Source organism: Aphelocoma coerulescens, chromosome 2 (genome assembly GCF_041296385.1).
Source record: "Aphelocoma coerulescens isolate FSJ_1873_10779 chromosome 2, UR_Acoe_1.0, whole genome shotgun sequence".
Lineage (NCBI taxonomy): Eukaryota > Metazoa > Chordata > Aves > Passeriformes > Corvidae > Aphelocoma > Aphelocoma coerulescens.
Window position 1 is genome coordinate 158,826,792 of NC_091015.1, and position 14,611 is coordinate 158,841,402.

The window sequence follows — 14,611 nt, forward strand, 5'->3', positions numbered from 1 at the left end:
GTCTGTTTATCAGTAACACAGGTTTGTGACCATTTAGTCCATCTTGTTGGTGGAATGGAGCTAATTCTTTCTTCTCCTGTTTTTTGCAGCACGTGAAGGAAAACACGTGAGTCATTTGGTCACCATGAGGATGTGGGTCACCCTATCATGAGCCACCTTGGCCACCACAGTCAACTACATCTCCCCGTCATCTGGGTCAAAATTTTTGGCTCCCAGGGAGGTAAAGCCCAAACACTGAGTACAAATATCCTTGAGCTGGAGGAAGCTAAACTAAACATACTGCAGAAAAACAAGAGCATTAGATTCAAGATAGGCTTATATTCAGCTCCACATTTGTGACAATGTACTACTGCCAGGGAAGATATCTGTGTGGGGTATTTTTTCCCTATTATCCAGATGTGAAATTAATAATGCATTAATTGCAGGTGTAGCAAAACTATATCAAAGTCTGCCCACATCATCAGTGATCATAATCTCCTGAATGTGGTGGTGATGCTGCTCTTTCATTGCCTGGCTTTTAGAGTACACACAGTCTCCTTTGACAACACATCTATAGTGATCCGTCCATTACACTTTTTGGATGATTTGTGAGATGGAAAATGAGAGAATTCCTGAACATATTTGCACTACTGTATTTCCCCAGCATTACAGAATCTGCACCAGGTAGCCAGTGTGGAAAACCCCTGGGCTAGTCAATGGCAAGGAAGGAGAGCAGAGAGCCTGGTTAGCCACAGTCCAAGAGGAGCCCCTGCTGATCCCTGGAGGGATTGCAGTGAGCACTGAGAAAACGTTCAATATTTTACATCCTTCAGGCAGAGAAAATTTGTTAGTGTGAATTGAAATCTAACAGGAAAAAACAAAAGAAGTCTCAAAAGCAGTTGGTGAATGAAAAACTAAAATGTATTCAGACAAATGTGCTTTAATTTCCGTTGGTTTTGCAATGGGTATTTTTGAAATTGGGAATCTCTGAAAAAAGTTTTGTCCAAGGGAATTCTTTTTGTTAGACATAATTGTGAAAACACATTTGCTCTTGTGGTTTATCTTTATCCCTCATCCATTAGTCACCCAAAATAAATATCACTCATCAGACAGACACAGCCAGCTGAAAGATTGGCATGGATTTTTGACGAATTCACAGTGAATTGGTAAGACTAAACAAAACACCACTTACATGTAATTATTCTAGTATCTTGGTGGTTGAATATTCCATATGTTCCTTTCCCCATGGCCCTTCCAAAAGGAGGTCCAACTGTGTTTGCATTTTTAGTGCCCAAGACCAAAAGTTGCCCAAGGTCAAGAAGGAGATGCGTGTCACAGGACGGAATAAAGCCTGGGTTCTGTAACACCAGGCTCAGCTCCCCAGAGGACCACAGACAGTGGGTGATTCTTGTACCTGAGGAAGGTACCTGTTCTGTCCACAGAACCCACAGTGCCTCAGTGGTCTCCAAAGAAGATGGAGGGACTGGAACAAATGGTGTTCTTCAGTCTCCCCCACTTCTAACATAGGATTCACCCATACACAGGTTTGAAATCCAAATGCAAAGGACATCATCTTACATATGTACTTGCTACAGCCAGTCCCATCTAAGCTTGATTCTTCAAACAAGGCGCATACATAATGATGTAAATCATACAGTGGTATGATGGTTAAAAGACTGAATGGTGCCCTCTAGAAGTGCAGTGTAGAGTTTAGGAAAAGACAGCAGGAGTCTGAATGGTCAGTGAACCCAGGGATTGTGCCAAAATGTGTCTCACATACATGAAGTATCAGCAGATCTGGCATTCAGTGCAGCTCATCTTAGAATGATGATGGACAGGAAAAGGCATCAAAACCTGTACACAGTATATAACAGACTGAAATTCAATCAGATATTTGTTTGGGGGCCCAAGAAGAATTAAAACTTACTAATAATCTGGACAGGATGCCCACTAGCATTATTTACCTTGAGTAGAGCCTGGACACCAAAAGCAGAGAAGATAATCCCATAACCACAAGCACATGGTGTGATGCTTGGGGCTGTCCTGTGCAGGGCCGTGTTGGACTGTAATGATCCTTGTGGGACCCTTCCAACTCAGACTATTTTGGGATTCTGTGATTCTGTAATCTTACCTCTCTCATGCTTTCACTAATGTAAATCTATAGCATTCAACTCTCCTTTTGCAAACAGCCATGGCACCTAAATTCTAGGACTGAATTCACATGTGCCATGTGCTTACAACACTACTGTCAGAACAGAGGACCTTTTCAGCTCTCCCTGTACATGCTCCCACTGAGATGAAGTAAAAGGTGAAGTTGCAGATGGGAAGCACAGCATCCCTCTCCTCTTGATAGAGGAAGGGTGTCTGTAGGAGGGGAGTACAAATTGCAATCAGCCAGGATGAAGATTTGAAGTGTCAGCTTGCTCGGGTTTTTTTTTTTAAATGCCAGGAGATCTTTCATAAACACAAATATTCAGGACTCTTTTTTTATCTCTGGTATGTTAGCTGGGAGCTCCATCAGCTTAATGCTTTCTGTTCCAGTCAGTGCAGAAAGAATGCTCCTGCTAGATCGCCCACCCCCTTCCAGAAACTCCTGTGCTATTCCCTAGAGACCAGAGTCTTATCTCACTTAACTTAGATTTGTATCTCCTGGAGGTAGTGTGAGCACAAACACATAAAGCCAGTAGGGTTTTATAACACACAACATTTTTTCCAAAATCTTTGTGGTTTAAGTCCTACTATCTAATTGACTGCACCCTACTCCAAACAACTCCATTAAGAATTTTCTCTGAATGTGCAAGGATTAAGGGTCTCTGTTTCATCAGTGGTATTGTCTGCACCAAATATCAAAATTTTGCCACATCACTGGTCATTTTTATAGGATTGGAATTCACTGGAAAATTTTCAGCAAAACAACCTGGGAGCTTTAGTTCAGGGAAGGGAAAATACAAAAAACCAAACATATTTCCTTGTAAAATTATGTAAAACTGAATTCCTTTTCCTGCAGCAAAAAAAATATTTTAAGTTCACTGAAACTTAAAATTTTAAAAATCTAATTATAGAAAAACTTTGAGGAAAAACCTTGAAATGTCACTAGAGAATTTTCCAAAATTTTTTAGTTCACTACCACTGCTCACCTGTCACAATACAGCAGAAAAGCTGAGAACTAGTGTCACTTTTCAATCTGGCTTTTTAAGCCAGTAAAGAGTAGTCAGCTTGTCTTCTTTAACTCAGTGTCACATATTCATATAGCAATTATTTTTCTACTTTGTTGTCACATTTGAAATTAAAACAAATTTCAACCTTTCTTGGGAAATGGAAGTTCCAAGTGTCACCCCATACAGATGTCAGTCAGGTGTGTCTGCCCAAACTTGTGTCCTCCAGCTTCCTGGACCATCACTGGAAAGGAAAAGCAGCCTGGTTCCCACTCAATACCAGTCAGTCATGACCTTCTCCAGGAAAGCCTTAGAATAATTTAGGTTAAAAAATAACTTTAAGATTATTGAACTCAACTGTAAACCCAACACTGCCAACTCCACCACTGAAACATGTCCCTAAGCACTGCATCTACATGTCTTTTAAACACCTCCAAGGATGGTGACTCAGCCACTTCCCTGGGCAGCCAGTTCCAATGCTTGATAATGCTTTTGGTGAAGAAATTCTTCCTAATATTCAATCTAAACCATCCTGGTGCAACCTCAGACCATTTCCTTTTGTCTTTTTACTTGTTCCTTGGGAAAATAGACCAAACTCACCTGGCTGCAACCTCCTCTCATGGAGTTCTAGAGAGCAATGGGGTCTCCCCTGAGCCTTGTTTTCTCCAGGCTGAATACCTTCAGCTGCTCCTCATCAGACTTGTGCCCCAGAGCCTTCCCCAGCTCTGTTGCTCTGGACACACTCCACCACCTCAATGTCTTTTGTGCAGTGAGGGGCCCAAAACTGGACACAGGATTCAAGGTGTGGCCTCACAGTGCCCAGTAGATGGGGACAATCACTGCCCTGGCCCTGCTGGCCACACTATTGCTGATACAGACCCAGTGCCATTGACCTTCTTGCCTACCTGGGCACACACTGGCTCATGTTCAGCTGCTGTCAACCAGCACCCCCAGGTCATTTCCCACTGGGCAATTTTCCAACCACTCTTCCCCCAGCCTGTATCACTGCAGGGGTTGTTGTGACCCAAGGGCAGGACCCGGCACTTGGCCTTGTTGAACCTCTTACAAATGGCCTTGGGCCATTGATCCAGCCTGTCCAGATCCTCTGCAGGTCCTTACTGCCCTCCAGAAGATCCCACCAACTTGGTGTCATCGGCAAACTGACTGAGGGTGCTCTCAATCCTCTCTTCTATTTGGGAGTTATTACCCCAGGTAATAACTGCAAAACTTGTGTCCTCTAGTGTTGCTGCCTGTTTCGAGCTTCCCTTCCCGCTCCCCAAGACACTTGCCTCTGCCACGTGCTCTGAACCCCTTTGTTCCAAGCTTGGGCAAAACCAAATGTAACGCAAACTCTTCAGCAGTGTCTGATTGGCCGGTCACCCCGGGTCTGCCTCCAGTCCGCCCCTTTCCTCTTCTCCTAACAAAAGAAGGGCACAAGAGGGGTCCACTCTCTTTGGCTTGCACCCTTTCTGTGAACATCTGTTTCTGTTTCTGTTTGAAAGCTTCTAATTGCAGAAACTAGGCAAGTGAAGACTATATGTCTCCCTCTTTGCTTCTGCTAGTGGTATCAGCTTTGCAGCTACTATTGCAGCTTTTAGAGCTGCTGAAATGCTGGATTGCCCGTGCTACCTCTCTAGGCTGCCCGAGGCTTTCTAAGGCATTGAACTACGAGCCTAGCCGGTAAAAAGCTGTAAGTATCTCTGCACTCCAGACTCCTGGACCATCACTGCAGAGGAAGAGCAACCTGGTTCCCACTCTATCAACCAGCCATAACCTCCTCTGTGACAAGTAGATGGTAAGTTCCTTGTGTCAATGTTATAGTTAGAAACGTGCTAGAAAGTTCTGTCATGGCAAGCAGAGGTTAAGGGCAAGATTATCAGGAAAAGGGAAGAAAGGGAGGACATTAGGAAATTTCATTTACAGTAAATTTTAGAGGCCATCTGCCTCAGGCAAGAGCATGCTTCAAAAAACCACTGTCAGAACACAGAGCCAAGTGCTGAGGACAGGGGGATGAGATGCACAACCTCAGGGCTCACTTCATTTGTCTGGAGTCTAGTGAGAAGTAAAATGGACATCTTCATCTAGAAACTACTTTTCTTTACACTGTCCCTTGCTGATACTGAATTACAGTAACTCAACACTGGCCAGAGCAGGAATAGTCTTGCCACACAGTTGTGTCAAAAAGAGTTTTATGCTGCTAGTGGTCCTATAAAGATATATATATATATTAAAAACACCCAAACAACAACATATGTTTATATACATGAAGCAAATTTGAAAAGTCTAGATACAAAATACAGAACAAATTGTCTCACAAAGCCGGATCTGAGATGACCACATAGGCCTGGGAGGGAGTAATCTCTAGAGATGTGTGCATACTCACATTACAACTAACAACAGTACAGCTGTTCTTTGTTCTTACTGAAGGATGATGAAAATATATTTATGGCTAGATGTAATTAATGCAAAACTCCAGCTGTTTAAAAGGAAACTTGGAGTTGTCTTGCACATCCTGAGTATGTTATTCCTTATGAAACAGCTGAACCTGGATGTCCTTATGCACAAGAGAGCCTATGGTTAGTGCACTTAGAGTTAGCCAAACAAATGTGAATTAAGGTCACCTTAACTCTGAATTGGAGCTTCTGTCCTGGCTTTTAGTTACAGTTGACAAATTCAATTCCATTTCATACCTTTCTTACGCTTAGGTTCATCTCCTAATCTCCTGATATCCTGTAGTCAGTGTGGGGATAGGAAGGGGTCATTATCTTCAGTGAGTGAAATGCCATGGAATCACAGGCACCTTTATCCTATCAGTACAAATTTAGAAATGCCCAATGATCCACGAGGAACCAGCTCTGCATTTATCCTAATGCATGCAAGTGGTGACTTTTGCTCACTTCACTTGTTTACAAACAGCTTCGGTGTCCAGCCAGCTCTAAACACTTGAGTTTTTCCTCATGACCTGCTACATGTTTCCAGTATTATAAATACATTATGTATGCATTAGATCTCAAAATGAATGTGAACTCTCACAACCTTTCACACTGAGGATGTGTCTCCCCTTAACCCTGCTGCACAGATATTTGCTTGAGATCATTTCCTTCTCTCCCTGTTCTGCCTGCATTAAGCAAAATAAAGAAGCAAAACAGCTCTACAAACAACAAAATTACATAAGAGAACAATGAATTTATAACAGACCTCAGATGATTTTGCTCTAGAGAAGATACCTGGTTCCTTAGCATCCAAGGACTGCAGCCAGACCAGTAAGGGGTGGCATTACTTATATTTCCAATTCAGCTCAGCATGAGGTGGGGGAATAAGGTGCCTGTTCCTACATTTGCCTGCTAGGCAGATAAAGCCTGGCACAACTTTGATTACAGACATGTAGTACAGATACTGTGATACAATCAGAGCATGTAACAAAGACGGGGATGTAGGGTTGAGTCCAAATTTGAAAACTGGAAATGTGATGAAGTATTGCAGGTGAATATTTTCATTATTGACATTTCAACAAGCACAGCACACCCTGCCCAAGGTCCTTTTTTCTGTGAGAGAGGTGTCCTTTATGGTGGGCTGGAAGCATATATTAGATGCTTTATATTTCCCACTCTAAAATCTATTTTAGGTGATCATATACTTTGCAGAACCTTAACCTCATGAGCACAGGTTACATGTTATTTTGGCTTATTTTTTACACATAGATAAGAACCATTGAAAATCTGGAACAGCTGATCAACACATTGCAATTACTGAGTAAGAAAATACACTAAAAATAAAAAAAAAAAAGAAAAAATTAAAAACAGGAACAAAAAAAGGCAGCACAAGAGAATATTTCTTTCAGATGTAGCAGATTTTTGCCATTTTATTTAGAGAATTCTGGGACCAAAATAGCAGTTTTGCCAAAATTGCAGTGCTACATGGCAGCAGAGGTGGAGGCTGCTACAGTATCTAGAAACAGAAGGGGAAATAAAAGAGCAAAGAATGTAGAACATAGAAGGCCAAAACAGCTCTGACTGTCAATCCACAGCAAGCAATTGGATCAAGCCTTCCTGAAAGCAAGCAAACATACTGAAATGGGTGATTAAAAGGAGCCTTTCCATTAGATAATCACAGACCTTGTTCGATAATATGCATGTAAGTGAAGATCAAACTAGTGATGAGATTATGATCAAGACTGAAAAAAACCTTCTTACTAGATAGAATGAAACTTTTGAGAGTGGTATTATGATATGTGACAAGATATAAGAGAACTCAAAAAGAGAGGGAAAGAGGCTTTAGAGGTTTTGAGAACAGAGTTGTGACTATTGCATCAATTGTATTGTTTTAAGAGTTTATGGAATACTTAATTGGAGGCAAAAGTTGCAATGGAGAGACAAAACCAAGGAAAAGATTTCAGAAAAGATTCTGACTTCCGTTTGGGAAAGGCAATTAGACCATAAGTGGAGAACATAATTTGCAGATTGAATGCTCTGAAGGAAAACCGGTCTTATTCAGAGGGTTGGGTTCATCCAAAGAGCAACAGGAAGAAAATCAAAAGCTCAGAAAGGAATAGGAAAACTGCAAAATATTTGAAAAAAGGATCATGATGAACTGCACAAAAAGTGGAAGAAAACATAAACCAAATATACATCTATAGCCTTTGTAAAGAGCTGCTATATTTTGTAACAAGCATAATAATTTTGCAAAGTCCTGTTATAAAACAGAATTTACACAAGTGGGTGTAAACTATATTACCTCTACACAAGCAAGCCTCATTCTTTATTGGAAAGATTTAAGCAATACCTACATGATGTAGATTTTACCTCACACACTAGCAGATCCTTTATTAATTTTAGTTGGGTGCACAGATCAGGGTGATACTTGATTTACAATGCAGAGCGTGAAGACAGGACCAGTACCACCAGTGCTTAGCTAATACAGGGGACAAATCACTCCTGAAGGGGTGTCACGTTAGTGTAATAGTACAGTCACCTGGCTGGAGAGGTGGCACTGCCCAGAGACTTCTGGGAGGTGTACTACCCAAAAAGATATTTCTGATTTGAATGAAGGCTTCAGTTTTTAAATTAAGAAAACCCAGCTTGGTAAGCCAAGTGAAAGAAGCAATATTTATACACGAGCTCCTCTCCGTGGCCTCTGCTCTTCCTGGGGGTCATGCTGGATTGTTCCCAGCCAGCATGATCACGGCTGTGTGGCAGCAAACATTGCCCAGTGCCCTCTGCTCCCTAGGGAGTTTTCCCATTCATTTCTGAGGCCTAACCAAACTCATCACAGTATCAGCATGTGCTGCAAACTCCCAGGGTCCAGCTGCATCCCCGATAATGCCACAGCCTCTCTATCCATTAATGCCTTGGGTTGCTCCCCATGGAAAGGAGAAGGAAAGTGTCCAGGGTTGGGAACAATATTCAGCCAATCTTCTTCGTGGATCATAAGAATGCCTGTGAAAACCAAAAGAGAACAAACCCCTTCTGTCCTGAGAACATAATGTTGAGATGAAACAAAATCTTTAGAAGATGAGGTTTGCAATTATGTTGTCAGAAGGTGCACCTGAGGCACAGCAAACTGGGAGACCACAGGACAGAAGAGGAATGCAGGGAAATAGGAAAAGAAAAAGCAAAAAATGAAAGAGGAGGGAGAAGTGATTAAATATGGAAATTACAAAAGAAAGCTTAAAATACCCAGGATGTAGAGAAATGTCATACACAGAACAATACTGACTAATATGATCTGAGTAATGTTGTAAAGAAAAGGCCATTTTAAAGGGCCAGAATAGACAAAGAGAAGCAGCACAGAATGATAACTCTAAAAACTTTAAATATATATCCAAGATTGATATCAATTTATTTGGCTGTGCTGAGGAAAAAAAAAATCTAGATCATTATCCTTTTTATCCATAAAGAGCATTATTATACAATATAACCCCAAACATGACACCTCACATGTAAAATCTGTCTTTGTGAGCCACAGCATACCATCTACAGCAGTAGTGGCTCACAGACCACAAATGCCATGGCTCTGTTTTGCAAAAAAATGTTTGATTTAAAAATAGCATTATTTCAGCTCTAGGGTAGTTATATTTTATTGCTGCTATAAAAAGAAACTGTTAAAAGGGCACTTAAAAGAGATGAAGAATCAGACCTGGAGCAGAGCAGTGTCCTCTGAACACGGCTGCCAACTGCAGAGAACACTTCTGCCCAGACCAGCAGGTTATTTTAGGTGCCATTGCTAAAAAGTGGAGCATATTCACCAAAAAAATGAAGCAGAAAATCTACCATGATCCTGGATAACATGAATGTAATGGGTCTGCAGGACACTGGACTAGTATATTACATCAGAGGACAATAGTCTTTTGTGCAGTTGCCTCCCTCCCACAAGGTAATTACTAATGGAAGTTTTCATAACAAAAGGAAGATGGAAAAGAAGAAAGAATCTGGACTCTTTATATCAAAACCAAAACCAACAGAAAGGAGGGATAAAGCAAGAGAAGGCACAGGGCTGAGCAAAGCAGAGCTAAAACTCATGAGGTGCTTCAGACAGCCACAGTACAGAGATGGTCAGCTCAGAGACTGGTTGAAACCTGGTGATGCCTCATTAGAAATCCCTAATTTGCCTCTGAGTAGGAATGAGTTGTTAGAGTAATTGGATCTTTAGGAAGCTTGAGATAAAATACAAAGTATCCTTCCCATCGTGGGTGAGTTGAAAGCAGCTGTCGATGGAGCCAGCACTGGTATCAGTGGCTTCAGCAGCACACAAAGATCCCCTGCTCTTCCTTCCAAGCTCTTTCCTAAAATGCCAGTTTTTCTGATGTGATTGCATCAAACAATCATTATAGTTCTACACTCCAGCCCCAAATTCTTCTTAGTTCTGTCTTAAATCCACTTTCCCTCCATGGTCTGAAGCTCCTATTTTTCAAATCTCTTCATTCCTCTGTTCTCCACAAACATCTAGGACACTTATAGGCCACATGTTCCATTTTCTTCAAGGCTGTAGGGGAGATGGGGACCCACTAATTCTGTCGATTAACTTGGCAGGGCTTATACATTGAATTTAAAGTGTTTGGTCCAGCCAATAGCAAGTTCAGATTCCTACATTATATGTCGTGTTTTCAAATTTTTGCATGTACTGGAAATAGAATCTAAAAATGCACTGTGTTCCCACTTAGAGACAGAAAGGAATATTTAGGTTGCAAAGTTAGTAAATACATGATGAAATAAAGACCACATATTCAGCCTCTCTCTGCAAATTTTCTAGCTCTTTTCAATCCATAATGCCATACTCAGCCTTCTTTTCCCACGTTCATTCAGTGCAAAGGACAAAACTGTTTTAATCCTCAGCTGTGACTGGAGGTTCAGGGAGCCATATCCTGAGCATGCACAATGCACCAAGGGCCCTGAGAAATCATGACCTGTATTAAAAGCTATTGAATCTCTCTGCCACCAAAAATGAGAATGACAGCTTAACTCTTTTGCCATTATTGAGTAAATACTTCTTTTAGAGCTAGCATAGCATTTGACTCCTACTATGACAGAAAAACGCTTGGAAAATGAGTGGTGCTGCATTCAGAGGGTGGTTTGTGTGGGTCTGGCAAGATGAGCCTCACACTGACCATGATGAACTGAACTGCCCAGTGTTAAATGATCACTGGGCATGGGATCCCCAGGAGGTGCAGGGGTCTGCAATCACATAATTAAAGATGACTTGATATGAAGAGATCAAGTTGGAGCTGCCTAGACAATTTTATCTTCTTTATCTCCTAATTTGGGAGTACTTAAATTTGCCACCATTGCAGGCTTCTTTCAATACTTATGAAAGGGACTTTTACAAAGGTTTTAACAAATACTGCAAGGAACATTTCTGAATTACTGTGCCTGAGGTTGGTGGTCTCATTTATCAAAGCTGATGGCCAATAGCTGCCTCTTTGTCCAATGAGTATCCCGGGAGCAGGGACATGGCAGCAGCAGAGAAGCAGGCAAGACCTCTGAGAGGTGCCAAGAAAATGCTCCTGGCTTCTGAGCTTTACATTAAAACAGCTGCAGGGAGCTGTGTGGGAACATCAGGTTTGTTGAAAAGACATTGCTCCTGCAAATGGAAGATGAAAGAGAGGAACAGGTATAATGTCCTCAGCCTCTTCAGCTCCTGCCAGGAAGGAAAATCAAGGGTTAAGTCTAATTTCCATTTAAACTTATCACAGAGGGGAAGAGTTGGCATTTTATGTGGTTATCTAAGGTTATAACAGAGCCATTTTAAGAGATATTTTTAATTTACTCATATCATGCATAATAGAAAATGGATTAAGAAATATTATTCACCTGTAACACTGACTATACTCCATTTGACCACATCAGTTAAGTGATTTCAGCTTTGGCTAGATGTTGGATTGCCTTAAAAACCCAAGAGCACCAAGAATAAGCCACACAACCACAAGGGATCACTAAACATCAGTTTAGTGAGCTGAGAAACACTTTTAGTCTAAATGGAGATTAATCTGAGTAAGAAAGCTTTATGGACACATGAGAGAGAGCAGACCCAGGCTCAAATATCAGCTGAGAGAGGGTTAAGAGTATTAAATCTGAGGTTACAATGGAGTAAAGAAAAATGAAGGTGTCTGATAAGCCAAAGCAGCAGCTTTTCTGTGCATGTGTGTACCAAATTGGAATCTCCACAGCTTTGAAATTTATTTTCACCTGTGATAAGGGAGGTGCAACATACAGAGCTGGCAATAATTTACAACCCCTTTGGAAGAGTGTAAGAGATGAGTGTAAATGATGACCAGGAACCAGGGTGTGGTGAGAGATGCATTGACCAGCTTCCGACACTAGAAATAGCTCTTTTTTCTTTTATTTAATAACTTCCCAGAGGGACACACCACACTCATTTCTAGTCCTAGGAAAAAAAAACATTTTAAAGTTATGATATTATTATGTATCAAGAAGCTATTTTGCATCATTTATTATTTATCTGCTGAGGCTTTGAGAGCACTTGAGTTTCATCCATGCATGCAGAAAAGATAAAACCCAGTCCCAAGAAATTTATTAGCTAAAATATTTGCTATAACTAAACTCGAGTCAGATTTACTTAGCAGATTTCTAAATAGATTTAAATGGTGCAAACCTTTCTGCAGACAATGTAAACTTAGCTTAGATGTTACAGAAATTTAATATCTATAATTACTGACTGGAATCAAGTAAACTGAAATGAGGCTCTCAAGTTTAAGATGTTTATTTTGTGGGTTGTGTGTCTGGAATGTGTAAGTGAATTGCAAACAAAACTTTTCAAACTCATCATTTCTCTAAAAAAATCACTTTTTAAAAAAAGTGTTCTTTTATGACTAGAAAACTTCTTGTAAAACATAAACCAGCTTTTACCCATCGTTTTGCTGCCTGACTTTATACTTAGCAGCAGCTGCTTAAGTTTTTATAAGGTGTTAATAAATCTGCCCATACTATTTTTAAATAATTTGTCAGAGAAATGCTTTCTCAGTCCTGCCATGAAGACTGTCTGGGAAGTACTTGGCTGCTCTACAGATGGGTCCTGTAGAAAACCCCTTGATAAAGATAGCTGATTGTGTTGTAACCAAAAATAGTTTCTGCCTGTATTAAGGACACACACTGCATGGAAAATCTGACAGCGAAGAGGTGCTTAACACCTGTGCTTGGTGCTAATCAGAGCCAAGCCAAAAGTAGCTTGGAGCCTGACAGCCTTTCTGCCCCTTCTTCCTCTTCCTCTTGTACAAATTTAGGTATAGCTGCACTTCTGTGGGCAAGGGGGATGGGCTAGACAGCTCCTACAAAATCCCTTCAGGCACTTATTTCTATTGTTTTACACTGAGAAGCTGAACTTTCTTAAATAGGAGCAGAGATGGGGAGAGGCTGGGGGAGTAGCCAAGAAAGCAGAGCATCAAGGATGGCTGGTTGAACAAGCAACATGGGGGTGTAACATCGTGCAATGACAACCTCTGCTGCAGTGGGGACAACCTCTGGCCCATACAGCTGAAAATCAGCTCTGCTTCTTGAAAAGGGAAAGTGAGATAGAGGTACCTTTCTCAAAAGTCACTGCTGCTCTCTGTGGTAGCCCGGAAAAATTCATCATGGGTAGTGGAGATTTCCCTTGGGGTCTGAATGTCTTAGTAGACCTTCTGCTTACATTTTTTGCTGAGGAATTTGAGTCAAAGGACTTTACATCACATCAAGTTCAAGGTGGGAGACTGGCAGTGGGTGAGTGAAAAATACATTAGTACACAGACCCATGAACAAGCATACCTGCATTTAGTGTAACCTTAGTCTGCCTCTTGAGACAGAGGTTTGTAGTCCTAGGTCAGAGACTGTAAGAGCAGTTTAATACAGGTCTTTCCATTAGATGACCAACTAAGTGCTTAGTTGAAAATTATACCATTAAAAACCCACCATTATCTGCAAATTAGAATTAAAAATGCAAAAAGGGATGATAAACGTATAATTTGGAGATGCAGGGTTCAGAAAAGCCTTACAGAGACACATTCTTCACCTGCTTTCTTTCAGTGTCTCTGTGAATGCTCCTTTCCATCTGCAATCCCAGGCAGCCGCTGTGTTAAGCCCAGATGCTGCTGTTGATCTGGGGCCTCCCCAGTGCCCATCCTTGGGCTCCCTTCCCAGAGCCACCATGGTCACTGGGCTGCACAGTCTCACTCATGCTTCCTGCTCTTCTCAGAACCTTCCACTTCTAGTGAAGTATTCAAATTCAGCTTGCACTGCTCTTGCTTCAAGTGCCCCCTGGGCAGGCTTGGCAGGATACACTTCTCAGAGGTGAGGGAAGTGGGTTCAGATAGCCCAGGGTGCACGACTGGCTGTGAGCCACAACCTGTTGATCTCATGTGAGTTACGTGGGAGAGAGGCAGCTCAGTAGCCAACGCCTGTGCAAACCACAGCGACACAATCCTGTGTGTGTTCATAGCAAGTTTTATCTATTTATCTCAAAAACCTTGCTTACAGCACTGGAAAGGGATATCACTCTCACTCCAAACTTTACCAAGGAGTCAATGAAGGCTTCAGTGCATTTATGGACTGAACTGCGATTTAGACAGGTGTAAAAATGTCATCCTTGGCATCAATGGCTTCCTACTGAAAAAGGAATATTGCAGCTAACATGACTATCCAGCAGACATGCAGCAATGGCCAAACAAATGAGCAGCTCCCCTGGGCTCACACTGTCTGCCTCTGCATTTTTCATACTCAGGGTCTGATCTTGGTTCCATTAAGAAAGATGGAAACAATCCAAGTGCTTTTGGTGGGAGCAAATGCCTCACTCTATGCACTCCAGACTCCTGGGGTGTATATATTGTAGATTGTATTCGAGCTACATGCCTGTATGTCTTTCTTATGCAGTTTCAGTTTTTATAAACCTCTGGAGTTTGCAGTTTTTTCAGCAATGACAATGACAAGTCTCATTCCAACTGGTACGTTCCCAGGGAAAGTTCTTATTCTAAAGAAATGTTATTTCCTAAT

The 14,611-nt window shown here is 41.4% G+C and overlaps 1 long non-coding RNA gene across 1 annotated transcript; it reads right to left on the bottom strand.

Moving 5' to 3' along the window:
* Window positions 1-923: 923 nt before the first annotated feature.
* LOC138106015 (uncharacterized) lies at window positions 924-3,798 on the bottom strand. Its single transcript, XR_011148872.1, has 3 exons — window positions 3,735-3,798; window positions 3,283-3,378; window positions 924-1,833 (listed from the first exon to the last, which is right to left on the bottom strand). It is a non-coding gene; the product is annotated as an uncharacterized lncRNA (long non-coding RNA).
* Between the last annotated feature and the right edge of the window lie 10,813 nt (window positions 3,799-14,611).